General features: G+C 37.0%; 1 long non-coding RNA gene and 2 pseudogenes across 2 annotated transcripts in view; 1 reads left to right on the forward strand and 2 right to left on the reverse strand.

Moving 5' to 3' along the window:
- The window catches only part of LOC109440036 (patr class I histocompatibility antigen, A-126 alpha chain), a 221823-nt gene that overhangs the window by 148737 nt on the left and 54596 nt on the right, over window positions 1-18490 (reverse strand). The window lies entirely within an intron of this gene.
- LOC141571759 (dynein light chain Tctex-type 1 pseudogene) lies at window positions 3912-6201 on the forward strand (annotated as a pseudogene).
- On the reverse strand, window positions 9240-9817 carry LOC141571760 (transmembrane protein 217-like; annotated as a pseudogene).

Here is an 18490-nt window from a genome sequence, read left to right on the forward strand (position 1 = left end):
GGGAACCTAAAAGAAGAAATAATGACTGAAACTTTTGTAACCTGGTGAAGGAAAGAGACATAAAAGCCCAAGAAGGGCAGAGAGTCCCAAAAACGATGAACTCAAACAGGTCCACTTCAAGACATTATATTTAAAATGAGAGAATCCTGAAAGCAGCAAGAGAAAAGCAACTAGTTACTTATAAAGGAGCTCCCATAAGATTGTTACCTGATTTCTGAATAGAAATATTGCAGCCCAGAAGGGATTGGTGTGAAATATTCAAAGTGATAAATAGTAAATATTCAAAGTGAAAAAGCAAGAGTACTCCACCCAGGAAGGTTATACTTGAAATAGGACAAAGAAGGATAAAGAGCTTCCCAGACAAGAAAAAGCTAAAGGAGTTCATCAGCACCAAACGGGTATGACAAAGAACGTTAGAGGGACTACTTTAAGACCATATATATATGACGATATATATACGATGATATATATATATAGTTATATTTATATATATATTCATCATATAGTCATATATATGAATAATAAAATGGCAATAACTACATATCCATCAACAATTGCTTTCAATGTAAATGGATTAAATGCTCCACTCAAAAGACATAGGAGGGCTGAATGAATAAGAAAACAAAACCCTTACATATGTTGCCTACAAGACACTCCCTTCAGATCAAAGAACACACACAGACTGAAAGTAAAGAGATGGAAAAACTATATTTCATGAAAATAGAAACAAACAAACGATATAAACTGGAGTAGCAATACTTATACCAGACAAAGTAGACTTTAAAACAAAGACTATACAAAGAGACAAGGAAGGACACAGTTATCCCACTTCTGGGTATTTATCTAAAGAAACCCAAAATGCTACTTTGAGGGGACATGTGCATCCATATGTTCATTGCAGCATTGTTTATAATGGCCAAGATGTAGAGGCAGCCTGGGTGTCTGTCAATGGATGAATGGATATAGAGGAGGTGATACATATATACAAAGGAATATTGCTCAACCATGGAAGGGAATGGGCTTTTTCTATCTGTGGAAGCAGGGATGGACCTGGCGGGTGTAGTGCTGATTGGAGAATGTCAAATTAGAAAGACAGATGAAATATGATTTCACTTATATGTGGAATCTAAAGAACAAAACACAAAACAAAACAAACAAAATAGAAACTCATAGATATAGAGAACATTTTGATGGTTGCCAGATGGGAGGTGGGTTGAGGGGATAGGTAAAAAAGGGGAAGAAATGTAAGAAGTACAAATTGGTTCTTATAAAGTAGTCATGGGGAGGTAGGATATAGCATAAGGAATATAGTCAATAATACTGTAATAACTATGTAAGTGTCAGATGCATACTAGATTTATTGGGGTGATAGATGTGAGGGGAGTTGGCGAGTAGGGTGAAAAAGGTGAAGGGATTAAGAAGTACAAACTGGTAGTTACAAAATAATCATGGGAATGTAAAGTAAAGCATAAGGAATATAGTCAATAACATGCTAATAACTATGTATAGTGCCAGGTGAGTACTAGCCCAGTCAGGGAGATCACTTTTTTAAAAAACTTTTGTTTATTAGGGAATATTGAGGGACAGTATGATTCTCCAGGGCCCATCAGCTCCAAGTAGTTGTCCTTCAATCTAGTTGTGGAGGGTGCAGCTTTCTGGCCCATATGGGAATCGAACTGGCAACCCTGTCATTCAGAGCTCACACTCTAACCAACTGAGCCATCCAGCCACCCCTTAAATTATATAAATGTCTAACTGCTATGCTGTACACCTGATATTAATATAAAATAATAATACAAGAGAAAAATATATTCTACAATACCAACTATATGGCATTCTGGAAAAGGTAAAACTATGGAGACAGTAAAAAAAGCAGTGGTGGCCCGGAATTAGGAGAAAGGGAGGGATACATAGGCAGAGCACAAAGAAATATTAGGGCAGTGAAACTATTCTGTAAATGGTGGACACATGTCATTATATATTTGTCCCAACCCGTAGAATGTACAACACCAGGAGTGAATTCTAATGTAAATTATGGGCTTTGGGTGATAATGATGTACCAATGTACATTCATCATTTGTAACAAATGTAGCACTCTGGTGTGAAATCTCTGATTATAATTGTTGATTTCTCTATTTCTCTTTGTAATTCTATCGATTTTTGCTTCATGTTTTTTGAAACGCTACAGTAGGTGTTTATGATTGTTATAAAAGTTTAGTGATGGTGGGAGAGGCTGTGGATACGTAAAGGCAGGAGGTTTATGTCTTCCTTGTACTTTCCACTCAATTTTTATGTGAACCTAAACTGATCTAAAAAATAAAGTCTATAAAAATTGGAGGGAAAAAAGATAATTAGCAGAGAAAGAAACAATACTAAATATTCTGTTCTTGATATTTATTTTAGTTTTACATCTGGAAAATTAGCAATGTGAAACTTATTCAATAAAAAATTAATGGAACAATAAAAAAGGAAATGAAATAATCTTTTCACACATACAAAAGCTGAAAGAATTCATCATCAGTAGATCTGTATTACAAGAAATGTTAAAGGAAGTGCTCAGGCAGCAGAAAAATGGTATCACATAGAAATCTGGATCTATACAAAGGAATGAACAGCCTGGAAATGATAAAAACATGGATAAATATATGATATTTTTCTTGTCATTTAAAGCTCTGTAAGAGATAATTTAAGCAAAAATAACAATGTAGGTAGAGATTTATAACATAAAAGCAAAACATATGATAGGTAACAATTGCACAAATAGGAGAGGAAAGTTGGAAGTTTACTATCATAAGGTTCTTGTACTATATATGAAGTGGCATAATATCATCTGAAAGTAGACTGTGATAAGTTAAAGATGTATATACTATAAACTCTAAAACAATCACCAAAATAATGCAATAAAGAATTATATATAATAAGGTAGTGAAAGAGATAAAATGAAACCATAAGAAATATAAAATTAATCCAAAAGAGAGGAATAAAACCCCAAAGAACAGATGGGACAAATAGAAAACAAATAATAAGATGACCACTAAATGTAAATGATCTAAATATCCCAATTAAAAGGTTGTTAGATTGGATAAAAAAGCAAGACCAGCTATGTACTGCCTATAATAAACATACTTTAAATATAGATATGTTAGTTAAAAATAAAAAGGTGGGAAGTGATATGTCAACACAAATCAAAAGAATTCTGGTGTGGCTACCTTGATATCAGACAAAGAAAATTTCAGAGCAAAGAATAATCGCAGAGATACAGAGGTCATTTCACAGTGAAAAGGTGTCAATTCATCAGAAGGATATAACAATCCTAAACATTTATACACCTACCATGGAGTTTCAAAATACATGAAGAAAAGTGGATAGAATTACAAAGAGAACTAGAGAAGTCCACAATTATAGTCAGAGATCTCAATACCTCTCTTTCAGTAATTAATAGAATAAATAGACAGAAAATTAGAAAAGATGGTAAATTTGAAGAATACTATCAACTAACTTAATCTAACTGACATTTATAGAACACTGCACCCACAATAGCAGAATAAATATTCTTTCCAGACGGGTATGGAACATTTATCAAGATAGAACATATTCTGGACCATAAAACTATTTTCAATAAATTTAAAATGATTCAGATTATGCAACATATGTTTTCTGATCATACTAAAATTAAATTAGAAATCAATATCAGAAATATTTCTGGAAAATCTCCAATTTTGGAACAAAGTAGCACAGTTATAGATAACACATAGCTCAAAGAAGAAATCAAGAGGAAATTAGAAAGTATATTTATTTGACAAAAATGAAAACACAACACATCAAATTTTGTCGATGCCATTTAAGCAGCACTTAGGGGAAAATTTATAGCACTAAGTGCGTATCTTAGAAATAAGAAAGATCTTAAATCAATGACCTTAGCTTCTACCTTAGGAAAGTATAGAAAGAAGAGCAAATTTAACTCAGGTAAGTAGAAGAAAATAATAAAGATCCGAGCAGAAATCAGTGGAGATGGAGACATAAGATAGAAAAAGAATAGATAAAATCAATGAAACACAAAGCTGGTTTCATTAAAAACTTATAAACCTCTATTCAGGCTAATGAGAGAGAGAGAGAGAGAGAGAGAGAGAGAGAGAGCAATGACTTCACTATACATTCTACAGATATTAGAAGGATAACAAGAGAATATTATGAACAGCTTTATGGCAATAAACTTGACCATTTAGATAAAAACATTTCTTTAAAAAACACAAACTACTAAAGCTTACTGAAGAACTAGATAATCTCAATAGCCCCTTATCTGTTTATAAAAAATTGAATTTGTAGTTAAAAACTTTCCACAAAGAAATTCCAGGTCCGGGTGGTTTCAGTGTTGAATCCTACCAAACATTTAAGGAAGAAATACTCCTTTCTATGAAGAAAGCATTACTATGATTCCAAAACCTGATGAAGAGATTATAAATAAACTACAGACAAATATCTCCCATGAACATAGATACAAAAATTCTAAACAAAATTTAACAAATCTAATCCACTATAGAACTACACATCATGACCAAACAGTCTATCCCAAGAATATCATGGCTGGTGTAACATTTAAAATTCTATCAAAATAATTTACCATATTAATAATTTTAAAAAAATAAAGATCATGTGATCATCTCAACACATGTAGGAAAAAACATTTGAGAATATGCAGCATTCATTCCTGATTTTTAAAAATTCAGCAAATTAGGAATCGAAGGGAACTTCCTCAACCTGATATAGAACAGCTATGAAAAAACCTATAGCTAACACCATACTCACTGAAGAAAGACTAAGTGCTTTCCCTCTAAAATAAGGAACAAGACAATAATGTCCCATCTCACTACGTCTACTCACCATTGTACTGGAGGTGCTGCCAGTGAAATAAGGGAAGAACAGGAAGAAGTAAAACTGTCCTTATTTGCAGACAACATAACTTACTATGCAAAAAATCTGATGGAATCTACAAAAACATTTTGACCTAATACATGAGTTTAGCAGTGTAGCAGGGTAATATACAAAAACAAACAAACAAAAAATTGTATTTCTATATCCTAAAACAAACAGTTGGAATTAAAATTGAAGAAATAATGCCATGTACAATAGCATCAAAATATAAAATACTTAGAGATATATCTGCAAAAGATGTGAAAGACTTGTATATGAAAACTACAAAGATATATCAAAAAGACTTAAGTGAATGGACAGAAATACTATTGTCATGGGTTAGAAGACTCAATATTGTTGAGATGTCAATTCTCCCCAAATTGATCTATAGATTCAATGCAATCCCAATCAAAATCCCAGCAGAAGTTTTATAAATAGAAATTTTAAGCTGATTCTAAAGTTCATATGGAAATGCAAAGGACCTAGAATAGCCAAAACAATTTTGAAAATCTCAAGACAATTTTAAACACAGATGGAGGAATATGATTTAGAGACTTATTGTAAAGCTGCCGTAATCAAGACAGGGTGGCACTGGCATAAAGATAGACAAATAGGTCGATGTAATAAAATAGGGTCCAGAAACAGGCATGTATATATGAAGTCAATTCAGTAGAGAAAGGAAATCTTTTAAGAATTAGCGCTGGAACAATTAGAAAACCAGGAGCAAAAAGTAAACTTTGATCTATATCTCTCACCATACATAAAAAAATAACTCAAAAGGGATTATAGATCTAAGTTTAAAACTATGACCTCTAGAAGAAAACATAGGAGAAAACCTTCATGACCTGGGGTTGGGCTAAATATCATAACCAAAAGTGTGATTCATAAAAGAACAAATTGAGTGCGCTCTACTTAGGGAGGCGGAGGCGCCGCTGGAGGAAAGATGGAAGACCACAGTCTGCGGAAGAGACTGCTTTCCTTGTTGATGAAGTGAGCAACATAGTAAAAGAGGCTGTAGAAAGTGCAGTTGGTGGCAACACCTATCACCACAGCAAAGTGAATCAGTGGACCACAGATGTAATAGAACAAACATGAAGCCAACTCACCAGGCTGGGAAAACCAGTTAAATGCTCCTACATTGTGACGTGTACAATTATGCAGAAGAAGGGAGCAGGATGACACAGGGCAAGTTCTTGCTTCTGGGACAGCTCTGCTGACAGGAGCTGTACCGTGCGATTGGAGGAGGAGACCACGTGCTGCGCTGTCAGAGCCTGTGGACTGTCCATTTGAGCTCCTCCTCTGCCTGTGATCTTTCTCCTTTTGTCTCAGCATTTCTCTTCCATCTTCTAACCACCCGCTGTGAATTCAGTGAACACCATTTTCATTCTCTGTAAGTGTCCTTTGCTGCACTCTCACAATGTAGAGGAAAAAACCCCAAATGACTGCACTGTTCTGTGAGCTGCACACCCTAAGTCAGAGGAATCACTCACCACAGGTGGTCAGAAGCCTGGCCTGCCTTTTGCCTTTACTCTGAATATTTCTGTTCAAAGATGCTAAAAACAGAAATCTGCTAGTGTGAAGCTTTGTCTACTCTCTGAAATGATTCAAGTACACTAATTTTCCATACTTTGTGCTTTTGTCAGAATAATAAATTATTCCAATTAAAAAAGAACAAATTGATAAACTGGACTTCACTGAATTTAAAAATCTCTGCTTTTCATAAGATACTGTTAAGTGAATGAAAAGACAAGGCACAAACTGGAAAAAATATTTACAAATCATATATCTGATAAAGGATTTGTATTTAGAAAATATAGGGAGGCTGGATGGCTCAGTTGGTTAGAGCACAAGCTCTGAGCAACAGGATTGCCGGTTGGATTCCCACATGGGCCAATGAGCTTCACTCTCTGCAACTAGAGTGAAGACAACGAGCTGCCACTGAGTTCCCGGGTGGCCGGATGGCTCAGTTGGTTAGAGCGCATGCTCTCAACTACAAGGTTGCTGGTTAGATTCCCGCAACTAGATTGAAAATGGCGACTGGATTGGAGCTGAGCTGCACCCTCCAAAACTAAGATTGAAAGGACAACAACTTGACTTGGAGCTGATGGACCCTGGGAAATCTACACTATTTCCCAATAAAGTCCTGGAAATACACACTGTTCCTAACAAAATCCTGTTCCCTCCTAAGAAAGAAAATATAAAGAACACCCCAAACTCAACAATAAAAAACAAACTATTTTTTAAAAATGGGCAAAAATTTGAAAAGACATGTTACCCAAAAGAGATATAAGGAGCTAAATGAGCACATGAAAAGATGCTCAGCATCATTTGTCCTTAGAGAAACCCAGGTTAAAACCACAATGAAATACCACTATGCACCTATCAAAATGGTTAAAATGGAAAACTTATCGACTGTACTAAGTGCTGGCAAGGACGTGGAGAAACTGGAATTCTCATATACTGTCACTGGGAATGCAAAATTGTAAGCCGCTCTAGAAAAAATAGTTTCTTTAAAAGTTAAAATGGTATTTACCTGAGATAAATGAAATCTTAAGTCCATACAAAGTCTTGTACACAAGTGCTTATAGTGTTTTATTCATAATGGCCCCAAACTGCAACCACACATGCCCTTCACTGGGAAAATGGATAAACAGACTGTGGTACACTCCTGCCATGGCACCTGCTCAGCAAGGAAGAGTAAACTATTAACATACATAACGACATGGATGAGTCTTAGAGGCATCAGGCTGAGTGAAAGAAGCCAGACAAAAAAAGAGTACATACTGTATGAATTCACTTATGTAACATTCTAGAAAACGCAAACTAATATATAGTGACAGCAAATCAATACCTTGTGATGTGGGGTGTGGAGTGCAGGGAGGGGCGGGAGGCGGGGATTATGAGGAAACGTTTGCAGGTAACACATATGTTCATGAGCTCAATCGTGGTGATGGTTTCACTGGGATATACTTATGTCAAATTGTATACGTTAAACATTATGTGTTATCAGATGTCAATTATGCCTCAAGAAAGGTATTAAATAAATACTTAAAATAATATAAAATGTTTGAAGTAGAAGTTTACTCAACTTGTCTTCTATCTTGGCTTAAGCTGCTCTAATAGTTTCTAAACCTGAACACAAAGTGAAGTTTCTTTTTTTTGTCTTTTTGTTTGTTTGTTTTTAAGATTTTATTGGGGAAGGGGAACAGGACTTCATTGGGGAACAGTGTGTACTTCCAGGACTTTTTACAAGTCAAGGTGTTGTCCCTTCAATCGTACTTGTGGAGGGCGCAGTTCAGCTCCAGGTCCAGTTGTCTTCTTAGTTTCAGGGGGAACAGCCCACCATCCCTTGCCAGAGTAGAACCGGCAACCCTGTGGTTGCGAGGACGCGCTCCAACCAACTGAACCATCCGGGAGCTCAGCAGCAGCTCAGCTCAAGGTGCCGTGTTCAATTTTACTTGCAGGGAGCAGAGCCCACCATCCCTTGCAGGAGTCGAGGAGTCGAACTGGCAACCTTGTGGTTGAGAGCCCACTAGCCCAGTGGGAATCAAACTGGCAGCTTTTGGTGTTAGGAGCACAGAGGTCCAACTGCCTGAGCCACAGGGCCGGCCCCAAAGTGAACTTTCTTGATCTGTGATAATGTGTAATCTTGTACTGTCTCATATGGTTGGCTAAGTGATGCATAACTGCAAAATACTCAAGGTCAGGCCTCAAAGCTTACACTTTTCTTGCATCCTCCTCCAGTGTCCAGACACAGAAAAGTTTAGCAAGTCCCTTTTGATTAACCACATAAGTGTCATTTGCACTATTTGACAAATTTGGAAAGGAGGGGATTCAAAACAGAAAAGGAAGAATGATTTTTCTCTATTTTTATTCTTTTACTTATCTGGAATATAGCATAGAGGACACAGGGAGAAAAACTATAGCACAAAGTCACCGACAGAATCCTTTATGCAATCTGAGGTACACATACAGATACCCCTGTCCCAGGGTTACATTAGAGAGCTCTGGGTTGAAGGCTGATGAAGACATAACAAGGTGAAAGGATTGCCTGACTGCAATTCGCTTCATTTCACTCCCTTGCCCTCTTTATTTTCAGCAGGAAGGTGGTACTGACCTGAAAAGGAAGGAGAACTCCAGGAGTGCTTGATAAATGACAATGCCCTTTAAGTAACCCTCCTCAGTGAGCAGGATTTCTCTCCACATTGGCCAAAGGGTGGGAGTAGGGTCTCTACTTGAACAGAGCAGCAAAAGTGAAAGACATGGGAAATAGAACTATTATGAGAACCTGGGAGATCTACTGCTCACGGGAGAGAAAAGTTCCAAAATTATTCCTTATAGTGGCGGGTAAAGTTGATTATCTTTGATTTCCGCCGTGGGAACTCTCTACTGCCTGCAGAAATACGTCTGTTGTAGAAAATTATATTGCCCTGGGCTTTACTTCTGTAGACTATGTGGGCATAAGTGGTGACAAAGAACATCCAGAAACAGTGCATGAATACACGGGACACCAAGCCAAACCAGCGCATGACTCTGACCTCCCAGTGCTGGTGTCATTGTCGGTAAGGATTTGTAGTACGATGTTTACAGTTTCATAGAAGAAGATCCAAGTGATGTAGATCACCAAGCCCCTGCACATCTGGGCGTGTACTGAGGATATGAGCAAGCAGCTGAGGATGGTGGTGATGCAAGACAGGAAGAGGACGATATTCAAACTCCAACAGATGAGGAACTGACGTATCAGGAGAATTACGCCCTTGTTCCACTGGTTAACCTCAGTGCAATTGCTGCTCCTCAGTGGCTTCTGTTCGAAGATGAGGTACATGTCAGTGGCTACAATGGTAAACACCCCTGCTAACACAGTGCCTGTTTTGACGGTCATCTCACACCAGTGTTTCTGTCTCATGCTGAGAATTCCTGTGGAGACAAACAACGTAAGGGGGAATTCTGCTTCCTATTCATGTGGTAAATTAAATTACCAGGGTGTCTGCCTCCAGTACTAAAGGAGAAACGACAGAGAAATATATGAAACCGGGAAATAACTGTAGGAAGACAGAAGACTGTTTACAATTGATTGGGAGTGGGAGTGGGGAGGGAGGATGCAGTCTGGTGGCAGTGAGCAGATCAATTACAGGAGTGGTTCTCATCCTGTCTTCACATTAAATCACTGAAAGTGCGAGGCCCAGGCCCTATGTCAGACCAATTAGAACATTTTCTAGGTGGGTCCCAAATATCAGAATTTTTCAAAACTTCCTAGTGATTTTCATGTGTAGCCAGAACTGGAAAATACTGAGCAGAAAAAGGTAATTTAAATGATCTTTCCTAGCTTTGCCTTGGGCAACCATTGCTGCCCCCTCATGGGGAAAATTGGGGGCACTTGTCCAACCTTGACTGCAGGTGTCCTTAGGAGAAAAATCTGGGCAGCACAATAGCCCTGCTGGGGTGAGGAGTTGGTGGAAACAGGGGACTTTGAGTAACCACTCCTCCACTACAAATCAAAACTTAAGGAATACAATGAAATGTGTACTTTAAGGAAAATTGAGAGCTTTAGGGTAGAAAAGCCTTGTAAAGAAAAGGAAAAGCAGTAATGAGGTAAGTGTTCAACTCAAGAAGTTAGAGAAAAACAACAACAACAATACGAACAACAAAAAATAGAAGGAAAAAGATAAGTAGAACAGAAAACAATGGAAAGGAAATTTTTAAAAACTAGAGGAATTTCTGATTGGTTAGGTTTTGGGGTCCAACTTACTGCTAAAAACAACTAAAAATGCTGGATAAAATAGTTTTAAAATACTCTTAAGAGCAGAGAAGTGCTGACAAGGTAGGAGGTAAGAGGTAGAAAGCCAAAGTCTACAGAGTTTAAGAACTGGGACAGGTCAGCAAGCATGGAAATCAATTTTGCTCTGAGGATATTGCCAATCTGGCCAAATTTGAATTTCATTTATGAGAAAGCTCTGCAGAATAAGAACAAATGAAATCAAAGCTCAGGGTCTGCCAAGATGGGGAATCTGTTCGAAGGCCTTCCCTATATTAGTCACGGACCCCCCAAAGATATATGATTAAAGGTGAATTGTTGCGGAAGAATGAGGAGGACTACTCTGCATCAGAACACAGCTTTAAAGATTGTTCCCAAAGAACTGAGCACTTGGTGTGTTTTATAAGTTAGGCCTCCGGGTTTGGGGGAACTGGCGATGATTAAATCTGGCCAATTAGCAGCTGTGATCCTTCAACATTGTTTTGACAGGAAGCCTCTAACTATGGTGCCTGCAGGAGTCATCTCCAATAAGAGGATGGAGGGAGACATCTCCAATAAGGGGATGGAGCTCTTGGGGGGGACTTGCCCACAGGAAAAAACTTTCCTGACAGAATCAGAAGTAAGTCTGCCCCCACACCTTTCTCCCAAGAGATTCCAAGGAAAGTTAACTTAGTAGTGCACTGAATTTATGGGGGGCGGGAAACTCTCCTTGAGACATTATAATCATAGCTAGCCTTTTTGTGGATTTGTAGCCTAAATGATATGAATCATTCAAAGCACTTTTTTAAGTCATAAATCTAGTTTAAAGTAGCCCTAAACTGGAAGTGTCTCTAAGTGCCGGCAAAAGCAAACTCAAATCCTCTCTGAAAGAATGCATCTTTGTCTTGGTCCTCAAAGAATCTCCATGAGTAATTTTTCAGAGACAGTGACTAGTACACAGTAAAAAACAACAAACCAAACAAGGAACAAGCCAATGTGAGTGAGAACCAACAGAAATAACACACAATAGAAACAGAACGGCAGGAATACTAGATTATGAAACAATTATAATTGCTACTTTTTTGCATTACTTTCTAATTTTAGTTTTAATTGTGGTAAAATACACATAGCATAAAATTTACCACCTTAACGATTTTGAAGTGTACAGTTCAACAGTGTTAATTATATTCACATTGTTGTGCAGCCAATCTCCAGAACTTTTTCTTCTTGCAAAACTGAAATTCTATACTCATTAAACAATTCCCTATTTCCCTTCCCTCCAGCCTCTGGCAATCACCATTCTACTTTCTGATTCTATGAATTTTACTGCTTTGGATATGATATATGATAAATCTGATATGATATAGTCAGAGTAGTAAAGTAGGATAATACAGTATTTGTCTTTTTGTGACTGGTTTATTTCACCTAGCATAACGTCCTCAGGTTCATCTACATTGTAGCATGTGTCATAATTTCCTTTGATTACTACCTTTAAATAAATTTAAAAGAAAATATTGAAAACTATGTAGGAATAGGAAACCATAGAAAATAACCTAATATGTTTCAAAGAGAACCAAATAGAATTTCTAGAAATAGAAAACTCAATATCTGAAATTAAAAATACGGTAGGCATTGGGTAAAAGATTGGACGCAGATCAAGTGATAATTACTTAACCAGAGCATAAATCAAAAGAAATTATCCAGAATGTAGCACAGAGAAACAAAAAGATTAAAAATATGGATGAGAAATTATGAGACATAAATGATGTAATAAGATGTTGAGATTCATTGAGAGTGAGAGAGAAGGAAGGTGGGAGGAAAGAGAATTGGGTAGCATATTTGAAGAGATAATAGCTAAGGATTTGCACAACTGAAGAAAAATGTCTACGCAGATTCAAGAATCCTAACTGATTGCTAGTAGGGTGAATAAGAGGAAATCTGCACCTAGACATTTGGTACTCATTCTGTTGAACACCAAATACTAAAATAGATTCTCAAAATGCAGCTGACGGTATTTTTATTCATGAGAGCAACAATTAGGCTTCTAAAGGAAACCCAAATCCAGAGGAATTATAAATGTGCTAAAAGAAAATAACTGCCAACCTAGGACACCCAGCTAAATTATTTCTCAAAATTGAAAGCATGTTGTATATTAATACTTTTGTAAAATTGAAAACAACAAAAATTTAATATATTATTTGGCCTCCATGTATATATGGATTAAATTTTATTTAAAAAGTAAGGAAATAATAAACATAAAATGGGATAGTGGTTACGTTGAAGTGCAGGGGTTGAAATAGGGAAGGGATATATAGATAAGTGTGAATTATAGTTAATCTTCTGTTCCTTGGGTTGAATGAGGGTAGTCAGAAGTGCTCAGTATAGTATAAAAAAAACACACACGAATAAATTGGGAAATAAAAGTGAGCTATGGAAATCCCATGTTCATAGATTGGAAGAATTAATACTGTTAAAATGTGAATACTACCAAAAGCCATCTATTGACCTGGTTTACTTACTTGACATGCAACAAATTGGATAACTACTATTAAATATATTTTCCATTATGCAATCCCTATTAATATTCCAGTGGCATTTTTTATAATAGTAGAAAAAACACCCCTAAAATTTATATGGAACCACAAAAAGCCCAAATAGCCAAAGAAATCCTGAGAAAGAAGAACAAAGCGGAGGCATCACACATCCTGATTTCAGGCTCTATTATAAAGCTTATATGTATCATAACAATACTGACATAAAAACAGACAAATAGACGAATGGAAAAGAATTAAAAGCCAAGAAATAAACCCAACATATATAGTCAACTAATATTTGACAAGGAACCCAAGAATAGAAAAGACAGTCACTTCAATAAATGGTGCTGGATAATTGGATATTCAAACACAAAAGAATAAAACTGAACCCCTTACACCACTCACAAAGATCAACTTAAAATGCGTGAAAGACTTACATGTAAAACCTCAAATCATGAAAGTCCTAGGAAAAAAACATAGGAATAAAGCTCCTTGGCATAGGTCTTGGTAATGATTTTTTGGATATGACACCTAAAGCACAAGCAACAAAATAAAAATTAAACAAGTGGGACTACATCAAACTAAAAAGCTTCTGCACAGCAAGAGAAACCATTAATAAAGTGAAAAGACAAGCTATGGAATGGAAATATATATTCACAAAACATAAATCTGATAAGGAGTTAATATTTAAAATACATAAAGAAATCATACAACTCAATATCAAAAAACAAATAACCAATTTAAAAAATGGGCAAAGGACTTGAATAGACATTTCTCCAAAAAAGATATACCAACAGGCATTATGACTTTGAAGGCATTACGCTAGGTGAAATAAGTCAAATAGACAGACAAATACTGTGTGATCTCACATGTGGAATCTTAAAAAAGAAACGAGAAAAAGGAAGAAAAAGACAAAAGAAAGAAAAGAAAAGAGAAACCAACCAAACTGATAGAAAAAGAGATCAGACTTGTGGCTACAAGAGGTGAAGGGTGAGGGAAGAGGGAATTGGATGAAGGTGGTCAAATGGTACAAATTTCCAGTTATAAGATAAGCAAGTACTAGGGATGTAATGTACAACATAATGACTATAGCTGACAATGCTGTATGATATATAGGAAAGTTGTTAAGAGAATAAATCCTAAGAGTTCTCATCACAAGGAGAAAAAATTTTGCCTGGTTTCTTTTTTTCTTTCTTTTCTTTTTATTGTATCTATACACCGTGTTTCCCTGAAAATAAGACCGGGTCTTATATTAAGTTTTGCTCCAAAAGATGTGTTAGGGCTGATGTTCAGGGGATGTCATCCTGAAAAATCATGCTACAGCTTATTTTCCAGTTATGTCTTATTTTTGGGGAAACACGGTAAGAAGATGGATGTTAGCTGAAACTATTGTAGTAATCATTTTGCAATATATGTGAATCAAACCCTCGTGCTGTACGCCTTAAACTTATACAGTGATCTATGTCAATTATTTCTCAATAAAACTGGAAAAAACGCTGTGGAGAATCAAATCTAAGTTAATAAGCCTAAATAATTAGGAATTTACCACCAAAACTAAGGTAATAAGGCTGAAAGATTTAATAATAAGGCTGAAATACAAATGATAAATAGATTGTCTTACAGCCAGAAAGCAAAGTTCCATGGGAACTGTGATGGTCGTATGAATATCACCCCAAAAATGAGAACTAAAACACTCTGGAGTGAAGGTGCAGCAAGAAGGCTGGCTGCCATGCCAGTATCTGCTGCTATGTATCTGAATAGATTATCTGTTTAAATACAAAGGGTGCTATTGACCTGGTTTACCCATGTGGCATGCTACAAATTGGATAACTACCATTGAATATATTTCCCATTATGCAAATAGAGTTTCTTGCTCATCATTTAATCTCTAGTGATTAGTAAAAAAAATCACTATTTATTTTGATTGGCTTTCTTGCAGTGTTTTTTCTACATAAAAAAATTCAGTTAGCACCCTTTCATACATTTATTCACAGATATGGGTGTATGATGTACATTAATGTTGGTTTTAATTAAAAATTAATTAAACCAACAAATAAATTAGTTAATATAAGTGGGCCATGTATTGTATTAATGATGTCTGTTTTTTATGACATGGGATTATGAGTATTCCAATTCGGGATACCTGAGTTCCCTAAGGAGAAACAAGGATGGAAAAAGACAAACCAAACTTTCAGTTATAAGATAAATAAATACTAGTCTCACAACAAATGTCCCTGTGGTGTAATTGACCCTGCTGTGTTTACTGACTCTCACCCACTTGAAACAGACGGCAAACTTCCTCCTTCTATTCTAAAATGCGCATTAAAATTTTGGGGTTCCCATTGGTCTTTCTATGGCAAAGATTGTTCATTTTCTCCCAACATCCATTTCCCTCTTCTTACTTTTTGTTGTAGCTAGAGACACGGCCACTGAACTAATGATACATTTCCCGGCCTTCCTTGTAGCTTTTCTTTGTAATTAAAAAAATTTATTACAGTAAAAGACACATTGCCACTAATCTCCCTCAAAATACTCCCCCTTGCTTCAAACACACTTATCCCATCGTTCTTACCACTTTCTGAAGCTGTTCTGGAAGTCCTGTTTTGTGAATGTCTTTAGTTGCGCTGTCATGGCTGCCTCGATGTCCTGAATCGATTCAAAACATTTTCTCTTCATGGTGATTTTGACTTTGGGGAAGAGGGAGAAGTCACACGGTGCCAGATCCAGCGAATAAGGTGGATGAGGGCACATCTTTTTCTTTTTTTTTTTTAGTTTCAGGTTTACAAAACAATGTAATAATTAGACATTTATGCCCCTCATAAAGTGAAAACCCCCCCAATCTACTACCCCTCTGACATCATATATAGCTGTTACAATACCATTGACTATATTCCCTATGCTGTACTTTACATCCTGTGACCATATATATATATATATATATATATATATATATATATATAGATGACATTCAATATTATTCTACTTCAGCATCAGGTGTATAGCACAGTGGTCAGGCATCTGCACCGTCCATGACATGATCCCCTGATAAGTCCAGTGCCATCTGACACCCTACATGATCTTTACAACACTATTGATTATATTCCCCATACTGTATTTCACATCCATGTGACTATTTTGTGATTACCAACTTATGTGGCTACGTGACCAATGGGATGTGAGTGAAAGTGACATGTGCCATTTATAGTCTTATTCATAAAAGAATGAGGAGTGTCTCACCTTCTCCTTTTCCTCCTTCCTGATTCTTGGCCATGATCAGAGCTGATCTTTGACCCAGACTTGGAGCCCTTGTCGAATATTGTGAACACCCTTTTAGCCATGGATCACTGTTCTTGAGAGAGAAATAAACCCCTACCATAAATAAGCCACTGTTTGGGGTTTCTTTGTTACAATAACTTAGCCTGTGCCATAATATATCTAAACTTCACTTTTTGGTGCTAAACCCAGTGAGAACTAGCAATCCACGGGGATCTAGCTCCTCCCTTGACTTTGCCCTTTTGAAGAAACCAGCAGGTTCTCCCCGTCTATATGTTTATCTCCCTGAAAAAGATGTCTCCCTTTTATCTCAGGGTCACTATTGTCTTTACAATTAACTTGATAATAATTCATGTATTGTGACATCTTTTGTATTGTGTTAAATTGCTATTTAAATATCCTGTATGTATAAGAATCATCCCAATGGCTACCAAAGGGGACCTTAGAGAAGTTAATTAATTTTGCCTAAGGCTGTACATCTGGTCAGTGGCAAAATCCGGATTTTAACCTATATACCTGTCTGGCTCCAAGACCAATCTCAACACTCAATCCACTTGTGCCTTATCTTCCTCAGAGATTTGTGAGCTCCCTGAACCCAGAGACTCCATCCATCCCATAGTTCCTAACAGATGGTCTTGACTAGAGCAGGGCCTCGATTAGAGCAGGGCCTTGACAAATACAGACAATTCTTCCCCCATTGCCTCTCATCTTAGTCATCTGTTCTCAGTAACTCTGAGGGCCGTTATGCTCTTCTCTCCTTTTCCTTCCTCTCTCCTGGGCTTTCTCCTTTCTTCCCTTCCCTCCCTCCCTGTCTTCTTCCCTCCAATATTGTAAAACTTCTAAGTGTGTACTCTTGATCGCTCTAAGAGAAGGTGATGGTCTTTAACCTGAGAAAGTAGAAAGGACTAGGAAATGAAGGGAGCAAAAAAATTGCACGATGGTCCTCAAGCATGTTTTGTTTGAACAGCAGTCTTTTAAAGGAAGTTGAATTAAAATGCTCTCAGGCAAGGTGGATCCTGTCCTGTTGTTAATTTTTCATCACTTCCTGTTATCTTTAGACCCCTTCACCTCATACATTTATTTTACTTGCCTGGCCCGGAAGGCCTTGTAGTTTGAGACTCTTGCTTCAGAAGTCTCTTTATCTCATTTGATAGAGCAGATGTGACATTTTATGTAACATGAAAATGTTAATCACAATATTTTATTAATATTTTAATAATAAAAATATTATTATTAATCTTTTTCTGTATTTTTATTTGTGACTTTTTAAATCTCAGTATTGGCTCCCCCTCTCCCCTCAGAGGATTATCTCTGTAAGGACCTGGCCCACAGGCAGACAAGCTACCAGGCAAGGCAGTCAGGGTCTCCTGGCTCCATGGGAACGCTGCTTAGCAGACCCCCAGTTCTGTACACTGCTCAGCCGTCAAGGTCTCCCTCCTTCTTGGGGCGCAGTGTGCACGAGAGCAGGCCTGCAGGGCCCGCCAGAGCCTTCTCCCACGGAACGCTCTTTGTTTTGTGGGACCTATATAACCTCCCTTCTCCTCCACCTTGGGGCCGTTTACTGCCCTTCCTACCGGCAGCCACCGAAGACTCTCGCTGGTTAGTAAGTCTCAATGAACCTACGTCCCGCACTCAGCCAGCTGGCGTGTTCTTTGGGCTTGCGGCTTTTCAGGCGCAAATCTTAAAACAACTTGGACTCAGTCCAAAAAAATCTCTTAAGTTATATGCTAAGTCAATAGAAAATTATCCTTTAATTTGCAAAGTAAATTATTTACTTCTCAGGAATATACCAATCAAATGAAACGAGTAATAATAATGATAATAATAAACATTTACTAAAATTTTACTTTGTGCCAGACATTGTGTGAGAGTTTCACAACATTCTTTTCAGTGTAGCTGTAATTGTACAATTTATTTTCTTGTTGAAGGTGAGAGAGGAGATGTGTATTTGAATTATTTATGCATTCAGACTCCCAGACATTGATTTTTATTTGTCAGGAGAGGAATCATTCACAGCTACTGACAACCATTCAGAATT

The sequence above is a fragment of the Rhinolophus sinicus genome, linkage group LG05 (assembly GCF_036562045.2).
Source record: "Rhinolophus sinicus isolate RSC01 linkage group LG05, ASM3656204v1, whole genome shotgun sequence".
Classification (NCBI taxonomy): domain Eukaryota; kingdom Metazoa; phylum Chordata; class Mammalia; order Chiroptera; family Rhinolophidae; genus Rhinolophus; species Rhinolophus sinicus.